The following is a 19965-nucleotide window of genomic DNA, read 5'->3' on the forward strand; positions in this document are numbered from 1 at the left end:
GGGGTGGAAGAGAGAGAGAGGGTAGACTGGGGTGGAAGGAGAGAGAGGGTAGACTGGGGTGGAAGAGAGAGAGAGGGGTAGACTGGGGTGGAAGAGAGAGGGTAGACTGGGGTGGAAGAGAGAGAGAGGGGTAGACTGGGGTGGAAGAGAGAGAAGGGTAGACTGGGGTGGAAGAGAGAGAAGGGTAGACTGGGGTGGAAGAGAGAGAGGGTAGACTGGGGTGGAAGACAGAGAGAGGGTAGACTGGGGTGGAAGAGAGAGAGAGTAGACTGGGGTAGAAGAGAGAGAGAAGGGTAGACTGGGGTGGAAGAGAGAGAGAGGGTAGACTGGGGTGGAAGAGAGAGAGAGGGTAGACTGGGGTGGAAGAGAGAGAGAGAGGGTAGACTGGGGTGGAAGAGAGAGAGAAGGGTAGACTGGGGTGGAAGAGAGAGAGAGAGTAGACTGGGGTGGAAGAGAGAGAGAGGAGGGTAGACTGGGGGTGGAAGAGAGAGAGAGGGCAGACTGGGGTGGAAGAGAGAGAGAGTAGACTGGGGTGGAAGAGAGAGGGTAGACTGGGGTGGAAGAGAGAGAGAGGGGTAGACTGGGGTGGAAGAGAGAGAAGGGTAGACTGGGGTGGAAGAGAGAGAGAGGGTAGACTGGGGTGGAAGAGAGAGAGAGGGTAGACTGGGGTGGAAGAGAGAGAGAGAGGGTAGACTGGGGTGGAAGAGGAGAGTAGACTGGGGTGGAAGAGAGAGGTAGACTGGGGTGGAAGAGAGAGAGAGGGGGTAGACTGGGGTGGAAGAGAGAGAAGGGTAGACTGGGGTGGAAGAGAGAGAGAGTAGACTGGGGGTGGAAGAGAGAGAGGGTAGACTGGGGGTGGAGAGAGAGAGAGAGGGGTAGACTTGGGTGGGAAGAGAGAGAGAGGGGTAGACTTGGGTGGAAGAGAGAGAAGGGTAGACTGGGGGTGGAAGAGAGAGAGAGGGTAGACTGGGGTGGAGAGAGAGAGGGGTAGACTGGGGTGGAGGAGAGAGAGAGGGGGTAGACTGGGGTGGAAGAGAGGAGGGTAGACTGGGGTGGAAGAGAGAGAGGGTAGACTGGGGTGGAAGAGAGAGAGAGAGTAGACTGGGGTGGGAAGAGAGAGAGAGGGTAGACTGGGGTGGAAGAGAGAGAGAGGGTAGACTGGGGTGGAAGAGAGAGAGAGTAGACTGGGGTGGAAGAGAGAGAGGGGTAGACTGGGGTGGAAGAGAGAGAGAGGGTAGACTGGGGTGGAAGAGAGAGAGAGGGTAGACTGGGGTGGAAGAGAGAGAGGGTAGACTGGGGTGGAAGAGAGAGAGAGGGTAGACTGGGGTGGAAGGAGAGAGAGAGGGTAGACTGGGGTAAAGAGAGAGAAGGGTAGACTGGGGTGGGAAGAGAGAGAGAGAGGTAGACTGGGGGTGAGAAGAGAGAGAGGGTAGACTGGGGGTGGAAGAGAGAGAGGGTAGACTGGGGGTGGAAGAGAGAGAGAGGGTAGACTGGGGTGGAAGAGAGAGAGAGGGTAGACTGGGGTGGAAGAGAGAGAGAGGGTAGACTGGGGTGGAAGAGAGAGAGAGGGTAGACTGGGGTGGAAGAGAGAGAAGGAGAGGGTAGACTGGGGGTAGAAGAGAGAGAGGTAGACTGGGGGTGGAAGAGAGAGAGGAGTAGACTGGGGTGGAAGAGAGAGAGAGGTAGACTGGGGTGGAAGAGAGAGAGAAGGGTAGACTGGGGTGGAAGAGAGAGAGGGTAGACTGGGGTGGAAGAGAGAGAGAGGGTAGACTGGGGTGGAAGAGAGAGAGAGTAGACTGGGGTAGAAGAGAGAGGGTAGACTGGGGTGGAAGAGAGAGAGAGGGGTAGACTGGGGTGGAAGAGAGAGAGAGGGGTAGACTGGGGTGGAAGAGAGAGAAGGGTAGACTGGGGTGGAAGAGAGAGAGGGGTAGACTGGGGTGGAAGAGAGAGAGAGGGTAGACTGGGGTGGAAGAGAGAGAGAGGTAGACTGGGGTGGAAGACAGAGAGAGGGTAGACTGGGGTGGAAAGAGAGAGAGAGTAGACTGGGGTAGGGAAGAGAGAGGGTAGACTGGGGTGGAAGAGAGAGAGAGGGGTAGACTGGGGTGGAAGAGAGAGAAGGGTAGACTGGGGTGGAAGAGAGAGAGAGGGTAGACTGGGGGTGGAAGAGAGAGAGAGTAGACTGGGGTGGAAGAGAGAGGGTAGACTGGGGGTGGAAGAGAGAGAGAGGGGTAGACTGGGGTGGAGAGAGAGAGAAGGGTAGACTGGGGTGGAAGAGAGAGAGAGGGTAGACTGGGGGTGGAAGAGAGAGAGAGGGGTAGACTTGGGTGGAAGAGAGAGAGAGAGGGGTAGACTTGGGTGGAAGAGAGAGAAGGGTAGACTGGGGTGGAAGAGAGAGAGAGGGTAGACTGGGGTGGAAGAGAGAGAGGGGTAGACTGGGGGTGGAAGAGAGAGAGAGGGGTAGACTGGGGTGGAAGAGAGAGAAGGGTAGACTGGGGTGGAAGAGAGAGAGAGTAGACTGGGGTGGAAGAGAGAGAGGGTAGACTGGGGTGGAAGAGAGAGAGGGTAGACTGGGGTGGAAGAGAGAGAGAGGGTAGACTGGGGTGGAAGAGAGAGAGGGTAGACTGGGGTGGAAGAGAGAGAGAAGGTAGACTGGGGTGGAAGAGAGAGAGGGTAGACGGGTGGAAGAGAGAGAGGGTAGACTGGGGTGGAAGAGAGAGAGAAGGTAGACTGGGGTGGAAGAGAGAGAGGGTAGACGGGTGGAAGAGAGAGTGAGGGTAGACTGGGGTGGAGAGAGAGAGAGGGTAGACTGGGGTGGAAGAGAGAGAGAGGGTAGACTGGGGTGGAAGAGAGAGAGAGGTAGACTGGGGTGGAAGAGAGAGGGTAGACTGGGGTGGAAGAGAGAGAGAGAGGGTAGACTGGGGGTGGAAGAGAGAGGGTAGACTGGGGTGGAAGAGAGAGAGAAGGTAGACTGGGGTGGAAGAGAGAGAGGGTAGACGGGTGGAAGAGAGAGAGAGGGTAGACTGGGGTGGAAGAGAGAGAGAGGGTAGACTGGGGTGGAAGAGAGAGAGGGTAGACTGGGGGTGGAAGAGAGAGAGAAGGTAGACTGGGGTGGAAGAGAGAGAGGGTAGACGGGTGGAAGAGAGAGTGAGGGTAGACTGGGGTGGAAGAGAGAGAGGGTAGACTGGGGTGGAAGAGAGAGAGGGTAGACTGGGGTGGAAGAGAGAGAGAAGGTAGACTGTGGAAGAGAGAGAGGGTAGACGGGGTGGAAGAGAGAGTGAGGGTAGACTGGGGTGGAAGAGAGAGAGGGTAGACTGGGGTGGAAGAGAGCGAGAGGGTAGACTGGGGTGGAAGAGAGAGAGAGGGTAGACTGGGGTGGAAGAGAGAGAGAGGGTAGACTGGGGTGGAAGAGAGAGAGGGTAGACTGGGGTAGAAGAGAGAGAGGGTAGACTGGGGTAGAAGAGAGAGGGTAGACTGGGGTGGAAGAGAGAGAGGGTAGACTGGGGGTGGAGAGAGAGAGAGGGTAGACTGGGGGTGGAAGAGAGAGAGGGTAGACTGGGGTGGAAGGAAGAGAGAGAGGGTAGACTGGGGTGGAAGAGAGAGAGAGGGTAGACTGGGGTGGAAGAGAGAGAGAGGGTAGACTGGGGTGGGAAGAGAGAGAGAGGGTAGGACTGGGGGTGGAAGAGAGAGAGAGGGTAGACTGGGGTGGAAGAGAGAGAGAGGGTAGACTGGGGTGGAAGAGAGAGAGAGGGTAGACTGGGGGTGGAAGAGAGAGAGAGAGGGTAGACTGGGGTGGAAGAGAGAGAGAAGGGTAGACTGGGGTGGAAGAGAGAGAGAAGGGTAGACTGGGGTGGAAGAGAGAGAGAGGGTAGACTGGGGTGGAAGAGAGAGAGGGTAGACTGGGGTGGAAGAGAGAGAGAGAGGGTAGACTGGGGGTGGAAGAGAGAGAGAGTAGACTGGGGGTGGAAGAGAGAGAGAGGGGTAGACTGGGGTGGAAGAGAGAGAGAGGGTAGACTGGGGTGGAAGAGAGAGAGAGGGTAGACTGGGGTGGAAGAGAGAGAGAGGGTAGAAGAGAGAGAGAGGGTAGACTGGGGTGGAAGAGAGAGAGAGGGTAGACTGGGGTGGAAGAGAGAGAGAGGGTAGACTGGGGTGGAAGAGAGAGAGGGTAGACTGGGGGTGGAAGAGAGAGAGAGGGTAGACTGGGGTGGAAGAGAGAGAGAGGGTAGACTGGGGTGGAAGAGAGAGAGAGGGTAGACTGGGGTGGAAGAGAGAGAGGGGGTAGACTGGGGTGGAAGAGAGAGAGAGGGTAGACTGGGGTGGAAGAGAGAAGGGTAGACTGGGGTGGAAGAGAGAGAGGGGTAGACTGGGGTGGAAGAGAGAGAGGGTAGACTGGGGTGGAAGAGAGAGAGAGGGTAGACTGGGGTGGAAGAGAGAGTGAGGGTAGACTGGGGTGGAAGAGAGAGAGAAGGTAGACTGGGGTGGAAGAGAGAGAGGGTAGGCGGGTGGAAGAGAGAGTGAGGGTAGACTGGGGTGGAAGAGAGAGAGGGTAGACTGGGGTGGAAGAGAGAGAGAGAGTAGACTGGGGTAGAAGAGAGAGAGTAGACTGGGGTGGAAGAGAGAGAGGGGTAGACTGGGGTGGAAGAGAGAGAGAGGGTAGACTGGGGTGGAAGAGAGAGAGGGTAGACTGGGGTAGAAGAGAGAGGGTAGACTGGGGTGGAAGAGAGAGAGAGGGTAGACTGGGGTGGAAGAGAGAGAGGGTAGACTGGGGTAGAAGAGAGAGGGTAGACTGGGGTGGAAGAGAGAGAGAGGGTAGACTGGGGTGGAAGAGAGAGAGAGGGTAGACTGGGGTAGAAGAGAGAGGGTAGACTGGGGTGGAAGAGAGAGAGGGTAGACTGGGGTGGAAGAGAGAGAGAGTAGACTGGGGTGGAAGAGAGAGAGGGGTAGACTGGGGTGGAAGAGAGAGAGGGTAGACTGGGGTGGAAGAGAGAGAGGGTAGACTGGGGTGGAAGAGAGAGAGGGTAGACTGGGGTGGAAGAGAGAGAGGGTAGACTGGGGTGGAAGAGAGAGAGAGGGTAGACTGGGGTGGAAGAGAGAGAGAGGGTAGACTGGGGTGGAAGAGAGAGAGAAGGTAGATTGGGGTGGAAGAGAGAGAGAGGGTAGACTGGGGTGGAAGAGAGAGAGAGGGTAGACTGGGGTGGAAGAGAGACTCCTCTTCTTTATCCACCTTCCCTGTTTCTTGTTCTGTTCTGCCAGACGCATGTGATCATTTCCTTCTGTTGGAAGGGCTTAGTCTGGCTCCTCCACACAAAGTAACAGACAGACAGACGAGTCGTGACTCGGTAGTGAAGTGGAAGTAGTTTTTTTTATTTATTCTGCAGCTGAATTAGATACATCCTCCATCATTATTACACAGGATCCATCCCAAATAGCACCCTACTCCTTTGGAGTAAACACGTTTTGACCAGGGCCCATTGAGACACAACACAGAGGACCCCCGCTATATGGCTCTGGTCAAAACTAGTGCACTATATTAGGGAACAGGGTGCTATTTGGGGCATCGTAGCACCACACAGCACATCCTTCAATGGTAACTTAGTGTTGTGGAGCCGTAGTCACTTCAGAGATAAACACCATACCTGTTATTATTATCAAATAAAATAAAAACCCACTGACGTGGAACGGTACATCACGGGGTCGTCAAGTTCACCTCTGACCCCAGCCTTCATTTACATAAACAAACAATCAACAGTAATGTCACGTCAGCTCAGAGAGAGAGTGTGTGTGTGTGTGTGTGTGGCGTGTGTGTGTAGTCAGTGCTTTTTAAATCAGACACTTTAGCGTGGTCAGACTGTTACTGGCTGCTTGGAGGGGGGGCGGGGTTTAGCTGGCCCGTCACATGATCCTCAGCCCCTGGATGGAAGCCTCCAGACTCTGAAGAGACAACAACAACAACAACACATTTGTCAATAACAGTCACCAGTCTTACTAAGTCTGGTCTTCAGCTGGAGGCCATTTTGTTTCTGTCAACATTCCATTCTAGTGAATATCGTTATCGGACGATCTACTTTAAAAACTAGAGGATTGATCAAAATCACAATGCGCTGACAACTAAATAATGAAGCTGGCCAGGAATGTGTGTTTCTTACCTTGAAGTCCCAGATGGTCATGGCTCCATCGATGCCCGTGGTGCAGAACTTACGACAGTCCCTCTTGTCTCCCTCATAGATAGAGACTTGACTAGAGAGACAATATAACAGGGTTAGACAGTCCCTCTGGTCTCCCTCATAGATAAGAGACTAGAGACAATATAACAGGGTTAGACAGTCCCTCTGGTCTCCCTCATAGATAGGAAGACTAGAGACAATATAACAGGGTTAGACAGTCCCTCTGGTCTCCCCATAGATAGAGACTAGACTAGAGACAATATAACAGGGTTAGACAGTCCCTCTGGTCTCCCTCATAGATAGAGACTAGAGACAATATAACAGGGTTAGACAGTCCCTCTGGTCTCCCTCATAGATAGGAAGACTAGAGACAATATAACAGGGTTAGACAGTCCCTCTGGTCTCCCTCATAGATAGAGACTAGAGACAATATAACAGGGTTAGACAGTCCCTCTGGTCTCCCTCATAGATAGAGACTAGACTAGAGACAATATAACAGGGTTAGACAGTCCCTCTGGTCTCCCCCATAGATAGAGACTAGACTAGAGACAATATAACAGGGTTAGACAGTCCCTCTGGTCTCCCTCATAGATAGAGACTAGACTAGAGACAATATAACAGGGTTAGACAGTCCCTCTGGTCTCCCTCATAGATAGAGACTAGACTAGAGACAATATAACAGGGTTAGACAGTCCCTCTTGTCTCCCTCATAGATAGAGAAGACTAGAGACAATATAACAGGGTTAGACAGTCCCTCTGGTCTCCCTCATAGATAGAGACTAGAGACACTATAACAGGGTTAGACAGTCCCTCTGGTCTCCCTCATAGATAGAGACTAGACTAGAGACAATATAACAGGGTTAGACAGTCCCTCTGGTCTCCCTCATAGATAGAGACTAGACTAGAGACAATATAACAGGGTTAGACAGTCCCTCTGGTCTCCCTCATAGATAGAGACTAGAGACAATATAACAGGGTTAGACAGTCCCTCTGGTCTCCCCTCATAGATAGAGACTAGACTAGAGACAATATAACAGGGTTAGACAGTCCCTCTGGTCTCCCTCATAGCTAGACTAGAGACAATATAACAGGGTTAGACAGTCCCTCTGGTCTCCCTCATAGATAGAGACTAGACTAGAGACAATATAACAGGGTTAGACAGTCCCTCTGGTCTCCCCCATAGATAGAGACTAGACTAGAGACAATATAACAGGGTTAGACAGTCCCTCTGGTCTCCCTCATAGAGACTAGAGACAATATAACAGGGTTAGACAGTCCCTCTGGTCTCCCCTCAAGATAGAGACTAGAGACAATATAACAGGGTTAGACAGTCCCTCTGGTCTCCCTCATAGATAGAGACTAGAGACACTATAACAGGGTTAGACAGTCCCTCTGGTCTCCCTCATAGATAGAGACTAGAGACACTATAACAGGGTTAGACAGTCCCTCTGGTCTCCCTCATAGATAGAGACTAGAGACACTATAACAGGGTTAGACAGTCCCTCTGGTCTCCCTCATAGATAGAGACTAGAGACACTATAACAGGGTTAGACAGTCCCTCTGGTCTCCCCCATAGATAGGCTAGACTAGAGACAATATAACAGGGTTAGACAGTCCCTCTGGTCTCCCTCATAGATAGAGACTAGAGACACTATAACAGGGTTAGACAGTCCCTCTGGTCTCCCCCATAGATAGAGACTAGAGAGACACTATAACAGGGTTAGACAGTCCCTCTGGTCTCCCTCATAGATAGAGACTAGAGACACTATAACAGGGTTAGACAGTCCCTCTGGTCTCCCTCATAGATAGAGACTAGAGACACTATAACAGGGTTAGACAGTCCCTCTGGTCTCCCTCATAGATAGAGACTAGAGACAATATAACAGGGTTAGACAGTCCCTCTGGTCTCCCTCATAGATAGAGACTAGACTAGAGACAATATAACAGGGTTAGACAGTCCCTCTGGTCTCCCTCATAGATAGAGACTAGACTAGAGACAATATAACAGGGTTAGACAGTCCCTCTGGTCTCCCCCATAGATAGAGACTAGACTAGAGAGACAATATAACAGGGTTAGACAGTCCCTCTGGTCTCCCTCATAGATAGAGACTAGAGACAATATAACAGGGTTAGACAGTCCCTCTGGTCTCCCTCATAGATAGAGACTAGAGACAATATAACAGGGTTAGACAGTCCCTCTGGTCTCCCTCATAGATAGAGACTAGACTAGAGACAATATAACAGGGTTAGACAGTCCCTCTGGTCTCCCTCATAGATAGAGACTAGACTAGAGACAATATAACAGGGTTAGAGCAGTCCCTCTGGTCTCCCTCATAGATAGAGAGACTAGAGACAATATAACAGGGTTAGACAGTCCCTCTGGTCTCCCTCATAGATAGAGACTAGAGAGACAATATAACAGGGTTAGACAGTCCCTCTGGTCTCCCTCATAGATAGAGACTAGAGAGACAATATAACAGGGTTAGACAGTCCCTCTGGTCTCCCCCATAGATAGAGACTAGAGACACTATAACAGGGTTAGACAGTCCCTCTGGTCTCCCTCATAGATAGAGACTAGAGACAATATAACAGGGTTAGACAGTCCCTCTGGTCTCCCTCATAGATAGAGACTAGAGACAATATAACAGGGTTAGACAGTCCCTCTGGTCTCCCTCATAGATAGAGACTTGACTAGAGAGACAATATAACAGGGTTAGACAGTCCCTCTGGTCTCCCTCATAGATAGAGACTAGAGACACTATAACAGGGTTAGACAGTCCCTCTGGTCTCCCTCATAGATAGAGACTAGAGGAGAGACAATGATAACAGGGTTAGACAGTCCCTCTGGTCTCCCTCATAGATAGAGACTAGAGGAGAGACAATATAACAGGGTTAGACAGTCCCTCTGGTCTCCCTCATAGATAGAGACTAGAGGAGAGACAATATAACAGGGTTAGACAGTCCCTCTGGTCTCCCCCATAGATAGAGACTAGACTATAGACAATATAACAGGGATTAGACAGTCCCTCTGGTCTCCCCCATAGATAGAGAGACTAGAGACAGTATAACAGGGTTAGACAGTCCCTCTGGTCTCCCCCATAGATAGAGACTAGAGACAGTATAACAGGGTTAGACAGTCCCTCTGGTCTCCCCCATAGATAGAGACTAGAGACAATATAACAGGGTTAGACAGTCCCTCTGGTCTCCCTCATAGATAGAGACTAGAGACAGTATAACAGGGTTAGACAGTCCCTCTGGTCTCCCCCATAGATAGAGACTAGAGACAGTATAACAGGGTTAGACAGTCCCTCTGGTCTCCCCCATAGATAGAGACTAGAGACAGTATAACAGGGTTAGACAGTCCCTCTGGTCTCCCTCATAGATAGAGACTAGAGACAATATAACAGGGTTAGACAGTCCCTCTGGTCTCCCTCATAGATAGAGACTAGAGAGACAATATAACAGGGTTAGACAGTCCCTCTGGTCTCCCTCATAGATAGAGACTAGACTAGAGACAATATAACAGGGTTAGACAGTCCCTCTGGTCTCCCTCATAGATAGAGACTAGAGACAATATAACAGGGTTAGACAGTCCCTCTGGTCTCCCTCATAGATAGAGACTAGAGAGACAATATAACAGGGTTAGACAGTCCCTCTGGTCTCCCCCATAGATAGAGACTAGACTAGAGACAATATAACAGGGTTAGACAGTCCCTCTGGTCTCCCTCATAGATAGAGACTAGAGACAATATAACAGGGTTAGACAGTCCCTCTGGTCTCCCCCATAGATAGAGACTAGAGACAATATAACAGGGTTAGACAGTCCCTCTGGTCTCCCTCATAGATAGAGACTAGAGACAATATAACAGGGTTAGACAGTCCCTCTGGTCTCCCTCATAGATAGAGACTAGACTAGAGACAATATAACAGGGTTAGACAGTCCCTCTGGTCTCCCTCATAGATAGAGACTAGAGACAATATAACAGGGTTAGACAGTCCCTCTGGTCTCCCTCATAGATAGAGACTAGACTAGAGACAATATAACAGGGTTAGACAGTCCCTCTGGTCTCCCCCATAGATAGAGACTAGACTAGAGACAATATAACAGGGTTAGACAGTCCCTCTGGTCTCCCTCATAGATAGAGACTTGACTAGAGACAATATAACAGGGTTAGACAGTCCCTCTGGTCTCCCCCATAGATAGAGACTAGAGACAATATAACAGGGTTAGACAGTCCCTCTGGTCTCCCTCATAGATAGAGACTAGAGACAATATAACAGGGTTAGACAGTCCCTCTGGTCTCCCCTCATAGATAGAATTAGACTAGAGACAATATAACAGGGTTAGACAGTCCCTCTGGTCTCCCTCATAGATAGAAGACTAGAGACAATATAACAGGGTTAGACAGTCCCTCTGGTCTCCCTCATAGATAGAGACTAGAGACAATATAACAGGGTTAGACAGTCCCTCTGGTCTCCCTCATAGATAGAGACTAGAGACACTATAACAGGGTTAGACAGTCCCTCTGGTCTCCCTCATAGATAGAGACTAGACTAGAGACAATATAACAGGGTTAGACAGTCCCTCTGGTCTCCCTCATAGATAGAGACTAGAGACAATATAACAGGGTTAGACAGTCCCTCTGGTCTCCCCCATAGATAGAGACTAGAGACAATATAACAGGGTTAGACAGTCCCTCTGGTCTCCCCCATAGATAGAGACTAGACTAGAGACAATATAACAGGGTTAGACAGTCCCTCTGGTCTCCCTCATAGATAGAGACTAGAGACAATATAACAGGGTTAGACAGTCCCTCTGGTCTCCCTCATAGATAGAGACTAGACTAGAGACAATATAACAGGGTTAGACAGTCCCTCTGGTCTCCCTCATAGATAGAGACTAGAGACAATATAACAGGGTTAGACAGTCCCTCTGGTCTCCCTCATAGATAGAGACTCGAGACAATATAACAGGGTTAGACAGTCCCTCTGGTCTCCCTCATAGATAGAGACTAGAGACAATATAACAGGGTTAGACAGTCCCTCTGGTCTCCCTCATAGATAGAGACTAGAGACAATATAACAGGGTTAGACAGTCCCTCTGGTCTCCCTCATAGATAGAGACTAGAGACACTATAACAGGGTTAGACAGTCCCTCTGGTCTCCCTCATAGATAGAGACTAGAGACAATATAACAGGGTTAGACAGTCCCTCTGGTCTCCCCCATAGATAGAGACTAGAGACAATATAACAGTGTGTGTCTCAGTGTGTGACCCTACGTGATGGAGTTCTGGTGCAGTGTATCCAGGCCTGTGTTGCGGTCCTCTGTGGTGGCTCGCTTGTCCATGTTTCTGAAGCGTTCCATAGCCGAGATGTTTCTAGTGATGGAAGCTTTAGGAAGGTCCAGCTTAGAGACAAGCGTTAGGGACCCTCCGTCATCACAACGGAACAGCATGGGGCAACAGTCGTGACCCTGAGGGGAGACACACTGTCAAGATACAACACAGCAGAGAAGAATACTCACACGTTTCCTTTCCAATTTATATGAGACAGAGCTAGAGAGAGAGCTAGAGAGCTAGAGAGCTAGAGAGCTAGAGAGCTAGAGAGCTAGAGAGCTAGAGAGCTAGAGAGAGAGAGAGAGAGAGAGAGCAGAGAGCTAGAGGCTAGAGAGCAGAGAGCTAGGAGAGAGAGAGCTAGAGAGGCTGAGAGAGACAGAGCTAGAGGCTAGAGGCCAGAGACAGAGAGCCAGAGAGCTAGGGAGACAGAGCTAGAGAGCTAGGCTGAGAGCTGGAGAGCCAGAGCAGAGAGAGACAGAGCTAGAGAGCTAGAGAGAGCTAGAGAGCTGAGAGAGCTAGAGAGCAGAGCCAGAGAGCTAGAGGCTAGAGAGCTAGAGGCTAGAGGAGCTAGAGAGCTAGAGAGCTAGAGAGAGAGAGCTAGAGAGCTGGGGAGAGCTAGAGGCTAGAGAGCTAGAGAGCTAGAGAGCTAGAAGAGGCAGAGAGCTAGAGAGCTAAGAGAGCTAGAGCCTAGGAGAGCTAGAGAGCTAGAGAGCTGGAGAAGGCTAGAGAGCTAGAGAGACGAGGCAGAGAGCTAGAGAGCTAGAGAGCTGAGACAGAGAGCTAGAGAGCTAGAGGCTGAGAGAGCGAGAGAGAGCTAGAAGCTGAGAGAGAGCTAGAGAGCGAGAGCTAGAGAGCTAGAGAGCAGAGAGCTGAGGCGAGAGCTAGGGAGAGCTGAGGCGAGCTAGAGAGCCAGGGGCTAGAGAGCTGAGAGAGCTGAGAGCAGAGAGCTAGAGAGCTAGAGAGCTAGAGAGCAAGAGGAGGCTAGAGAGCGGGAGAGAGCTAGAGAGCTAGAGAGAGAGAGCTAGAGAGAGCTAGAGAGCTAGAGAGAGAGCTAGAGAGCTAGAGAGCTAGAGAGCTAGAGAGCTAGAGAGCTAGAGAGAGACAGAGCTAGAGAGCTAGAGAGCTAGAGAGAGAGAGATAGAGAGATAGAGAGATAGAGAGATAGAGAGATAGTCTTACCGCTGCCACCACGCTGTTCTCAGAGATGAAGAGAACACTGAGCAGAGGGAGGAACTCAGTCTTCAACTGAGACGGACTGAAACACACAGCACAGTTAGACACACAGGATCATTGGACAGAGCAACAGAGTTACCCCACATACACCCTGTTAGATAACCCGAGAGACTTCTCCCGTGCGTAACAGTAACAGTGGGGGCAGCCCAGAGAGACTTACGTGGATCCCTTGGTGCCGTCCACCACAGTAACAGTGGAGTCGTGTGAGACCCAGGCCAGCCTAGAACACCCCCCAGAGAGACTTCGTGGTCCCTTGGTCGTCCACCACAGTAACAGTGAGGCCTAGAGAACAGGCCCCCCCGAGAGACTCTACGTGATCCTTGGTGCCGTCCACCACAGTAACAGTGGAGTCGTGTGAGACCCAGGCAGCCTGTTACCAGAGGAGAGAGAAGGACACAGAGTGGACCCATCCTCCTCCCCCGCACCCCCAAACTCAGCCAGCACCGCCCCAAAAGGCATCTTGGACCCCCAGGGGGTCGGACCGGGCTTCTCCTCTACTTCCTTGATGTAGGCCGAGAACACCCTGGGGGGGGGAGGGGGGGGGAGATATTTTAAATAACTATTGATCAGGGGCTGTATGATATTTTAAATAACTATTGATCAGGGGCTGTATGATATTTTAAATAACTATTGATCAGGGGCTGTATGATATTTTAAATAACTATTGATCAGGGGCTGTATGATATTTTAAATAACTATTAAATCAGGGGCTGTATGATATTTTAAATAACTATTAAATCAGGGGCTGTATGATATTTTAAATAACTATTAAATCAGGGGCTGTATGATATTTTAAATAACTATTAAATCAGGGGCTGTATGATATTTTAAATAACTATTGATCAGGGGCTGTATGATATTTTAAATAACTATTAAATCAGGGGCTGTATGTATCAAGTGTCTCAGAGTAGAAGCGCTGGATCAGTTTAGCCTTTTAGATCCCAGTGAATAAGACTATCCTAGATCAGCCCTCCCACTGAGACGCTATTGGTCAATACAGACCCCAGGTATCTAATGTATAAAGACCACTGATAGTATCAGACCCCAGGTATCTAATGTATAAAGACCACTGATAGTATCAGACCCCAGGTATCTAATGTATAAAGACCACTGATAGTATCAGACCCCAGGTATCTAATGTATAAAGACCACTGATAGTATCAGACCCCAGGTATCTAATGTATAAAGACCACTGATAGTATCAGACCCCAGGTATCTAATGTATAAAGACCACTGATAGTATCAGACCCCAGGTATCTAATGTATAAAGACCACTGATAGTATCAGACCCCAGGTATCTAATGTATAAAGACCACTGATAGTATCAGACCCCAGGTATCTAATGTATAAAGACCACTGATAGTATCAGACCCCAGGTATCTAATGTATAAAGACCACTGATAGTATCAGACCCCCAGGTATCTAATGTATAAAGACCACTGATAGTATCAGACCCCCAGGTATCTAATGTATAAAGACCACTGATAGTATCAGACCCCAGGTATCTAATGTATAAAGACCACTGATAGTATCAGACCCCAGGTATCTAATGTATAAAGACCACTGATAGTATCAGACCCCAGGTATCTAATGTATAAAGACCACTGATAGTATCAGACCCCCAGGTATCTAATGTATAAAGACCACTGATAGTATCAGACCCCAGGTATCTAATGTATAAAGACCACTGATAGTATCAGACCCCAGGTATCTAATGTATAAAGACCACTGATAGTATCAGACCCCAGGTATCTAATGTATAAAGACCACTGATAGTATCAGACCCCAGGTATCTAATGTATAAAGACCACTGATAGTATCAGACCCCAGGTATCTAATGTATAAAGACCACTGATAGTATCAGACCCCAGGTATCTAATGTATAAAGACCACTGATAGTATCAGACCCCAGGTATCTAATGTATAAAGACCACTGATAGTATCAGACCCCAGGTATCTAATGTATAAAGACCACTGATAGTATCAGACCCCAGGTATCTAATGTATAAAGACCACTGATAGTATCAGACCCCAGGTATCTAATGTATAAAGACCACTGATAGTATCAGACCCCAGGTATCTAATGTATAAAGACCACTGATAGTATCAGACCCCAGGTATCTAATGTATAAAGACCACTGATAGTATCAGACCCCAGGTATCTAATGTATAAAGACCACTGATAGTATCAGACCCCAGGTATCTAATGTATAAAGACCACTGATAGTATCAGACCCCAGGTATCTAATGTATAAAGACCACTGATAGTATCAGACCCCAGGTATCTAATGTATAAAGACCACTGATAGTATCAGACCCCAGGTATCTAATGTATAAAGACCACTGATAGTATCAGACCCCAGGTATCTAATGTATAAAGACCACTGATAGTATCAGACCCCAGGTATCTAATGTATAAAGACCACTGATAGTATCAGACCCCAGGTATCTAATGTATAAAGACCACTGATAGTATCAGACCCCAGGTATCTAATGTATAAAGACCACTGATAGTATCAGACCCCAGGTATCTAATGTATAAAGACCACTGATAGTATCAGACCCCAGGTATCTAATGTATGAAGACCACTGATAGTATCTTAGGATAGAAAGCTACTGATTAGGTTGAAACGTGGTGTCTGATCTCTCTCTCTCTCTCTACCTCTCTACCTCTCTCTCTCTCCCTCTCTCCCTCTCTCCCTCTCTCCCTCTCTCCCTCTCTCCCTCTCTCCCTCCCTACCTGCATTTGAAGTCACAGGATCCAGCCGCCAGCAGCACGTTGTTGGGATGCCAGTCCAGACTGAGGACGGTGGAACGGATTGGCTTCTTGATGTGCTTACTCACCCACCTGACACACACACACACACACACACACACACACACACACACACACACACACACACAGTGAAGTGACACTCAGAGAAAAATAAATACATACCTGAACAACTCACACACACACATTTAAAGGGTATAAAAGGATTTAGCCTGCTTCTCTCTTTCCCCCTTTCTCCTCTCCTACCCTCCCTTACCAGTCGTTATCAGACTCGAAGTAACAGACTGATATGAGCCTGGCTCCACTGCCCACAGCAAACTTATTCTCCAGAGGAGACCACTTGTGAAGGTAGCAGCCCTGTTGATCCTCAGGATAACCAGAGTGGGCTTCCAGACCCCGTCCTTCAGAGACCAGACGTAGGCGTTGCGGTCCGCCCCACACGTCACGATACGGTCAGACTTAGGAGCCCAGTCGATACCTGGAGAGAGAGCGAGAGAGAGAGAGAGAGAGAGAGAGAGTCAATGTAAACCTCTGAAAAGCATCATCAATGTCCAGACATTGTTAACAAGTATTTTAATGTATTCCTCCACCTGTGATGTCATTTCCTGTGGCTATCCTACCTGTGATGTGTCCATTGTGTTCCTTCAGCTCATGACCCTTCACCCACTGGTTACCACTCTTCTGATAGATGTGGACCTCATGGTTGTTGGGACTGATGGCAATCTCTACAGGGAGGAGAACAGGAAGTAGAAGGCCAGATAACAGAAGAAGAGTCGGTGGTTAAACATTTTCAGATGTTTTTTTAATACACCCTTTTTGATGTTGTACGCAGTAAAGTGTACATCATGTGCTGTATGCAAGTATGTGTCTATTTAAAAAGTATGCGATTTTATATAATAATGCATTGGTCCTGGGGGTCGTACGGGTTCTGTCCCGGTTCCAGGCGTGACAGGTGATGGGTTCGAGCAGAAACTGGTGCAGTGACATGTTGGTTGGAGTCGGGTGCGGTCAGTCTCTCACTGGTCACCGGCTACACTGGGAGAGAAAAAAACCCCATAGGAATACATGGAGATGACACAGCTCGCTAACTAACGCTACTCGGCTAGCCGCTAGTCACACTACCTATTCGGGGAGATTTTTAGCTTACATTTCACAAACTGCTAGACGTGAATGAGTAACAGTGTTTTATACATATAACATCATATACTCGTGATCAAAAAAGATGAGTTAGTTCTGCGTTTAGGAGCAAGGTGTGGCTGAGCTAATTAGCTGGCTAGCCATTGACGGACAATCCCACCCTAATGTTCGCTAACTAACTAGCCCAATTTCGCATGTACGATAACTAAACCAGCTAACTAGTTAGCAAACAATATATTTTCTAGTACTCTATTTATACTTTTGAATGTCCATACAAAAAAATAAATAACTCAACACGATTAAGAACGATACAAATTTGCTACGAAAATAACGACAATAAAACATTTTAATCTCGCCCGTAAAAAACGAGGCCTCCTCTCTGGAACCAAGCCTCAAACTTTCCTGCGAGCCGTGGCCCGCTCCCAACGACACAGTTCGCCATTGACGCTAGTTAGCATGCTAACTGTTAGCTTACCTTGGTTTTTGACAGAGCAGTCTTCTCGCTGGTCCTTTATTTATTCGGAAACGATAGATTGATGATGACGTTGGGGAGACAGCGGAACGGACTTGAATTCGCGGACTCTGGGCAGTCGACACGAATCCGTCCAGGAATGTCGGGAGTCGAACCAAGGAAGCTTAGCTTCCAGCTACATTCAGATGGGATGGGGATGTCAGCCAAGCCGGAGACAGTCGCCTATTTGTTTCCGTTGTTGAAGGCGGCCCCTAGCGGCTAATGAACCGAGCCTTGGCAGAATGGGGGGGGGATGCACCGAGGAGCTGTGGTTTGGCTCGTTTACTGTCGTAACAAAATTATTCAACCAGTTTGATACCTTGAAGTGAAATAAACTGTCAAGACTACAACACTCATTTTGAATCGTGACCATTGTATTGATTAGACTAAAGTGGTTTGAAGCCCTAGTTCAAAGCCTACAATATGTTGAAATATCTATTCTGTTTTTCAGAGTGGAGGAGTCATCATTGGAAAAACGGATGTCAAAAGCTTTCCAGACAGGAAAAGTTGAGGATTCAATTTATTTTAATTTCCCCCATCATTTAATACTGACACACACTGGCATCAAATAGTCTACAACAATTAACTCCTACTGTGCTCAAATTGATGTATTGCTGACTAGTACCCTGTTCTGGCAGGTTTCTGAACTGAACTCTTTCGTCCTTTCTCCTCATTGCAGATATTGGTTTTGACAGATGTACTTGCTGCTTCACAATCAAGGACTCACCAGGCTTTGGGGGAGGGGGTGGTAGAAGTTAGGGATTTATTTGGTTTAGAATTTTATTTTCATGGTAGTACAGAATTGGGCAGATCACTCATGATAATAATAATAATAATAATATGCCATTTAGCAGACGCTTTTATCTAAAGCGACTTACAGTCATGTGTGCATACATTTTTGTGTATGGGTGGTCCCGGGGATCGAACCCACTACCCTGGCGTTACAAGCGCCGTGCTCTACCAGCTGAGCTACAGAGGACCAATGATCGTACATTCCAGCACAGTAGTTGCCGGCATGCACTTAAACGATTGTTTGTGGACCGCCATGATGTCATAGAAGAAGAAGAAGAAGAAGAAGAAGAAAAGAAGAAGAAGAAGAAGAAGAAGAAGATTAAGAAATAGAAGAAGAAATTAATGAGAATAAAATGAGAATAAAATGATCCTGACACCATCTAAAATATAACACGTGTGGCACTCTCAATTTGAATGGACCTTGAGAATAATATTTATTTCTCGCATAGAACGCACAACAAAAAGCTGACTAGGTAAATGGGTAAACTGTTCTACTATGGGTTTATCTGATCTTGCTGTTCGTTACTCTTCTTGTTGGCAGAAGAAAGGTAACCTCCATTAACCACTTAAAAAATGGCTACATTTGTTCCAAACAGTAAAATCATGTGACCAACAGAAAATGCAATGCATGTTTACATGAAACTGACATTTTTCATTGTATAGCTTAATTAAAACATGCGACAATAGCAAGGCTGCTGTCTCACAGCCATGAAACTATATTATTGAACATGCAAATATCGTAAGCAGCTAATGTAAAACATAATTTTCTAACATTTGCCCAATGCAATTAGCTGGAAAACACCTTTCTCATTAGCGCACCGGGGCCCGATTCAGACTTAGAAATATATTCATAAAAAATAAAGTGTTTTAACTTAAGCACTTCTCAGTAGCCTAGCCGGTATACAACACTTATTTATGCAGGTGGGTAACCTGGCAGGTTAAATTTTCCTCATACATTACACGGGCCGTGCCCAAATACCCCGGGCCCATGTTTAGTTGCCAAAACGGTCCACATGTTCAGCAGGACGCAATGTTTTGGAACGTTCAAATAGAAATAGTCTGTGTCACTAGAACAAACATGGCCTCTCTGACGTTTAGAACGAACGACGTGCTCTAAGAATAAAGGAATGACGTCGAATCGCGCCCCTGTACTTGCGTTCTAAATAGTCGGCTTTTAGGGTATGCAAAAATTGTAATAGCGTGTGCAATTTCGAAAAACGTTTTATGCTTTAAAATGCCAGGATGTCATATATCATTTGGGCTTTACGTCGTCTAGTAAAATTCACTATTGAGCAGGCGGTGGCTGTTTACACTGAGGAAGACGTGGACAGACGCTAAAGAGCACTTGGACATCCCCCTGCCAGGGGGAAGCCCCTCGAGTGGATGTTGAGCTAAAACGAGCCCTAGCGACCTGGATGTCTCGGGGGAGAGCATCCAGCATCCAGCTCAGAGTTCCATCCAGTATCCAGCTCAGAGTTATATCCAGCTTCCATAGGGCCCAGAGTTGTTCCTGTTGTTGCCCCTAGCGGCTGAGAGGAATGTCAGGTAGTGATATGGCCCAGAGTTGTTCCTGTTGTTGCCCCTAGCGACTGAGAGGAATGTCAGGTAGTGATATGGCCCAGAGTTGTTCCTGTTGTTGCCCCTAGCGACTGAGAGGAATGTCAGGTAGTGATATGGCCCAGAGTTGTTCCTGTTGTTGCCCCTAGCGACTGAGAGGAATGTCAGGTAGTGATATGGCCCAGAGTTGTTCCTGTTGTTGCCCCTAGTGACTGAGAGGAATGTCAGGTAGTGATATGGCCCAGAGTTGTTCCTGTTGTTGCCCCTAGCGACTGAGAGGAATGTCAGGTAGTGATATGGCCCAGAGTTGTTCCTGTTGTTGCCCCTAGCGACTGAGAGGAATGTCAGGTAGTGATATGGCCCAGAGTTGTTCCTGTTGTTGCCCCTAGCGACTGAGAGGAATGTCAGGTAGTGATATGGCCCAGAGTTGTTCCTGTTGTTGCCCCTAGCGACTGAGAGGAATGT

General features: G+C 48.3%; 1 pseudogene; it reads right to left on the minus strand.

Annotated features, from left to right (window-relative positions):
* Window positions 1-5340: 5340 nt before the first annotated feature.
* On the minus strand, window positions 5341-17314 carry LOC121562699 (annotated as a pseudogene).
* Between the last annotated feature and the right edge of the window lie 2651 nt (window positions 17315-19965).

The sequence above is a fragment of the Coregonus clupeaformis genome, unplaced genomic scaffold, assembly GCF_020615455.1.
Source record: "Coregonus clupeaformis isolate EN_2021a unplaced genomic scaffold, ASM2061545v1 scaf1559, whole genome shotgun sequence".
Taxonomy (NCBI): domain Eukaryota; kingdom Metazoa; phylum Chordata; class Actinopteri; order Salmoniformes; family Salmonidae; genus Coregonus; species Coregonus clupeaformis.